The 5,000-nt window shown below is 57.6% G+C and overlaps 1 long non-coding RNA gene across 2 annotated transcripts; it reads right to left on the bottom strand.

Annotated features, from left to right (window-relative positions):
- Positions 1-2,880: 2,880 nt before the first annotated feature.
- Positions 2,881-4,210, bottom strand: LOC134737771 (uncharacterized). 2 transcript variants are annotated; one of them, XR_010123006.1, is made up of 3 exons: positions 4,021-4,210; positions 3,568-3,664; positions 2,881-3,401 (listed from the first exon to the last, which is right to left on the bottom strand). It is a non-coding gene; the product is annotated as an uncharacterized LOC134737771 (long non-coding RNA). The 2 variants fall into 2 exon arrangements; XR_010123007.1 differs by having other exon boundaries at positions 3,568-4,210.
- Between the last annotated feature and the right edge of the window lie 790 nt (positions 4,211-5,000).

Genomic DNA, 5,000 nt, shown 5'->3' with positions numbered 1-5,000 from the left:
GTAAGAGGTGAGCCTGCAAGGTGGCGGAGGCTGGGGATCTCAAAGGGTGAGCAAGCGATGGGGGCCCGGGGATGTCTCGGCCGAGGTATCCAAAATAGGGGACCCACTTTCCAGCCCCAGCACACCCAGGAATCCTCAGCCGCAGCCAGCCTCTGGGTGGGGTTGCGCCTGTCAAAGCTTCTAAATGGAGAGAAGCCCAAGGCTATGGAAGGCATCAGCTCCAACTCCAGGAAGGGAATAGGGCTCTGTGCATATGAATGGGGCTTCAGAAGGCGGTGCCGCGGCTTCCAAAGCGATGCGCCTCGCCTCTCCTCGCCCAGAGCGAGACTCCGTCTGAAAAGAAATACACAAATCAATACTAAAAGAATTCATCCATCCATAAATAAGAAAGAAAGAAAGAAAGAAAGAAAGAAAGAAGGAAAGGAAGAAAGAAAGGAAGAAAGAAAAAGAAAGAAAGAAAGAAAGAAAGAAAGAAAGAAAGAAAGAAAGAAAGAAAGAAAAAGAAAGAAAAAGAAAGAAAGAAAGAAAGAAAGAATCAGTCCAGCGGTCGTGGTCGTGAATCACTCCCCGGAGTCCAGGCGCAGTGGCTCACGCCCGTCACGCCAGCACTCTGAGACGCCGGGTCAGGAGGGTGGCAACAAAACGAGGAGACCCCGTCCGTGGAAAAACATTGAAAAATGAAGGCCGGGCGCGGTGGCTCACGCCTGTCATCCCAGCACTTCGGGAGGCCGGGAAGGGCGGATCGATCACCCGAGTTCGGGAGTTCGAGTCCAGCCCGAGCCACACGGAGAAGCCCCGCCTCCACTAAAAATACCACATCAGCCAGACGTGGCGGCGCCCGCCCGCCATCCCAGCTACTCGGGAGGCCGACGCGGGAGAATCGCTCGAACCCGGGAGGCAGAGGTTGCGGCGAGCCAAGATCGCGCCACCGCACCGCAGTCTAGGCAACCAGAGCGAAACTCTGTCTCGGGGTGGGGGGAAAAAAAAAAAACGGTCCGGGGACAGTGGCGCGTGCCCGTGGTCCCGGGTACCGTACTCTGGAGGCTGAGGCGGAAGGATCGCTCGAGTGCAGGAACGTCCACGCTGCAGTGAGTGAGCTACGCTACGACGGCACCACTGCCGGGGTGACAGAGTGAGATGCCGTCTCTAAATCAAGCAGTCCATCAGATCACCGGGAGGCGCTCCCCGTGTCTCACTCTCAAAGGGTGTCTCTTTAGGCCAAGCACGCACGGTGCCTCACGCCAGTCATCCCAGCACTTTGGGAGGCCGAGGCGGGAGGAAAGAAGGAAGGGAGGAAGGGAGTAAGGGAGGAAAGAAGAAAGGCAGGAAGGCAGTAAGGCATGAAAGAAAGAGGGGAAGAAGGAAAGGAAAAAGAAGAAAGAAAGAAAGAAGAAAAGAGAAGAAAAAAGAAAAGAGAAGGGAAGAAAAGAAAGGAAAACGGGGAGGGGGCCTATGTCCTCGACCGGTGACCGCCCAGGTTACAGCGGGTCACGGCCGACCGACCGAAGCCTCGACCCGCGGGGCCTCAAGCGATCTTCTCCTCATCGCAGCCTCTCAGCCGCGACGACAGGCGGCCATCACCAGGCACAAGTCACCTTCTAATAATATTACGATTCTATCGAGACAGGGTCTCGCTGCGTCATCCAGGCCGGATCGCCGTGGCACGATCTCAGCTCATCGCAACCTCGGCCTCCCCGGTCGGAGCCACTCGCCCGCCCCAGTCTCCCGAGCAGTCGTGATCCCAAGCCCAGGCCACCAGGCCCGGCTCACCGTTCTATTTTTCAGAGAGACGGGGTTTCGCCGCGTCGGCCAGCGCGGTCGGTCTGGAACTCCCGGCCTGAAGCGATCCAGCCGCCTCGGCCTCCCAAAGTGCCGGAGTGACAGGCGTGAGCTACCGTGCCCGGCCCAGACCGTCTCGTTCATACATCATAGAGAAGGGGTTTCGTCAGCCGACGGGTGGAGGGCGGGGTGAGTTTCACTCAGCCTGCGTACCGGGGAAAAGGTAAGTGAGTGTGCTTTGTGAACTAGATACGGAAATCGTGTGTGTGTGTGTGACAGAGAGAGAGAGAGAGAGAGAGAGAGAGAGAGAGAGAGAGAGACCGACGAATTCCACCATGAGGACCCGGAAACGGTGTCCGATTTGGGTCCCCGTGTAGTCACCTGTCTGTGTGTAGGTGACTGAGGATTCCACAAATGAAGGTCAGCAGTATCTATGGAGCTGTTTCTCCCTCTCATGCGTCTCATCCGTGTGGTGGAGAAAGGGGAGAAAAGTGGTCGTGACGGGAAGTCGTCTTCACGCCCGAGGAAGCCGAAGGCAGGCCGAGGGGAAGGAGGGCATCCCACGTGACAGCTCCACCCCCGCGCACCCTTTCCAACGCCGGGGCCGCCGGTCCACCCCGTACGACAACCCACCCCCAAGAACAGCACGGTCCGGAGCGGTCCAGTCTCATCCCATCCGGCCCACCCGGGGCATCCGGCGGAAGTGTTCGCCGGAGGGTCGGAAAGCAGCGTCCACGCGGTTCCCCCGGGGTCTCCCGGCAAAGGCCAGCCGGGGGAGGGTAGCGGGACGTGACGGGGGCTGGGGGCACGCGCCTCAGAGCTCCCCGGAAGGCGGCAGGTAGCCGGCGGGGGACGCCGAGCCAGAGACGTCCGGCGGGATCTAGATCCGGAAGCCGCGTCGGTCCTCTCCCACAGCTCTCCTACGGAAAATGCCACGGCGGCGGCGGGAGCCTCGGCCGGGGGAGAAGCGGGGACAAGGGGGAGAGGGAAGGAGGCCCTCAGGAGGATTCAGCCACGAAAACCCACTCAGCCAAGCTCCCTCCGTCTCTCGGGGTCCAAGGGACACCCCGGGAGACGGCAAGAGACACGTTCACTCCGTGCTTTTCACCTCCGTCTTTATTTTTTCCATCTTTTCCATTTTACAAGAGGTGCGCATCTCAACAACCAGACGGTGGGTGTGAGGGGAGAAGCGTCAAGGGCAGGAGTTGGAGACCAGCGTGAGCAACTGAGCAACACAAGTAGGAGAGCCCAGCTGAAAGAGATGAAAAAGGAGGAGGAGGAGGAGGACGAGGACGAGGACGAGGAGGACGAGGAGGACAGGGGGAGTGGGTGGGGGGAGGAGAAGGAAAGAAAAGAAAAGGAAAAAAGAAAAAGAAAAGCAACCACCAAGAAAGTTAAAATCGTCCAACGGTCGGAAGCTCAAGACCAGGCTGACCAAGACGGAGAAACCCCATCTGTACTAAAAATATAAAAGTCAGCCGGGCACGATGGCGCTTCCCCGTCATTCCAGCTCCTCAGGAAGGCCAAGGCAGGAGGATCACTCGAACCCGGGAGGCGGAGGTCGCAGCGAGCCGAGATCACGCCATCGTAGTCCACCCTGGGCGACTAGAGTGAAACTCCGTCTGGAGGGGGAGGGGGAGGGGGAGGGGGAGGGGGAGGGGGAGGGGGAGGGGGAGGGGGAGGGGGAGGGGAGAGATCGGTGAGACGCGTCTCAAAATTTTATCTGTTCGCATTCCGCGTGCGTAAAACGGAAAGAACCGACCCACGAGAAATACGACCAGAGCGTACCGTGCCCACGCGTGTCATCCCAGCACTCCGGGAGGCCGACGTGGAAGGATGGCCGGAGCGTGGACGTTTGAGATCACCTCGACGTGTGAGACGACACCTGCAATAATAATAATCATAGAAGTTTAAAAAGCGATCACGTGTGCCCAGAGCGTGGACAACAAAGCGAGAGCACACCCGTACTAAAAAGAAGACGATTGACAGACAGGCAGGCAGGCAGGCAGGCAGGCAGGCAGGCAACTATAGAATGAGCCAGGTGCAGCGTCTCACGCCTGTCACAGCAGCAGCGCGGGCGGCCGAGGCAGGCAGGCGGATCGCTCGAGAACAGGAGTCCGAGACCAGCCCGGGCCACACGACAGAACCCCAGACCCCATCTCACTCACATCCACACATACACAGATACCTGCCTCCCTACCTACGGAAAACGTGAGACATGAGAAAGAACATAAAAGTCACCCGGTGTGGTGGTGCCCACCCGTAGTCCCAGGGAACGGGGACGGGAGGGATGGGACGCGGGACGGCCAGTCGGTCGGACGGTCGGTGGAAATCGTCGAGGCTGGGGTGATCCCGGGCGACAGAGGCAGAGGAAGACCCCGCCGGGAAGGCAGGAAACCAACGAAACAAGCAAGCAAACAATGAACATGACAATGACCTAGAATAACCCATGAGAATAAAGAAGCAAATAAGAGGGTACGAATAAAGCTAAAAGGTAAGGTAATGAAAATGACAATCCACCGTTTTCTCTCCAGCCCAGCCCAGCCCAGGTGGAGTGGAGGCGCGCGATCACAGCCCACGTTCGCCTCTGCCTCCCGGGCTTAAGAGATCCCTGTAGTCCCATCCCAGCTACTTGGGAGCCTGAGGTCACCAGAGCCCAGAGTGAGAAGATCAGGCAGGCCCCAAAAGAAAAGAAAATAAATACACGAACATTGTTAATCCATAATAAACGAAGGATATACATATACAGGTCTATGTAAATGACATGGGTTTTTACGTCATACACGTTCATCCATTAAAATTAACATCTATCCTATACACATGTATGAATGATGGAAATGTCTAGTTTTATCACTAGATATTTTCGTCGGTGTAGGTACGTGTCCGTGTGTCCATATCTACGTATCTATCTATCTAGATAGATATACGTATGCTCACACACAGCAGCGTGCAGAAAAGAAGATTGAAAACCAGAAGGAATCGGCCGGGCGCGGTGGCCGACACCCGTACTCCCGGCACGCTTTGGGAGGCCGAGGCGGGGGAGGGGGAGGGGTGGGGGGAATCGCTAGGTCAGGAGTTCGAGACCAGCCCGGCCAATATGGTGAAATTCCGTCTTCGCTCAAAATACAAAAACTGCTGTTCGCTTGAGAGCCCTGGAGGCAGCGGCGGCGCCGAGCCGAGGAGGCACCACCGCGCTCCAGCTCCAGCCTGGGCGACAGAGC

Source organism: Pongo pygmaeus, chromosome 12 (genome assembly GCF_028885625.2).
Source record: "Pongo pygmaeus isolate AG05252 chromosome 12, NHGRI_mPonPyg2-v2.0_pri, whole genome shotgun sequence".
In the NCBI taxonomy this organism is placed as follows: Eukaryota; Metazoa; Chordata; class Mammalia; order Primates; family Hominidae; genus Pongo; species Pongo pygmaeus.
The sequence above is the reverse complement of the archived record's forward strand: the minus strand, read 5'-3'. Positions and strand labels throughout refer to the sequence as shown.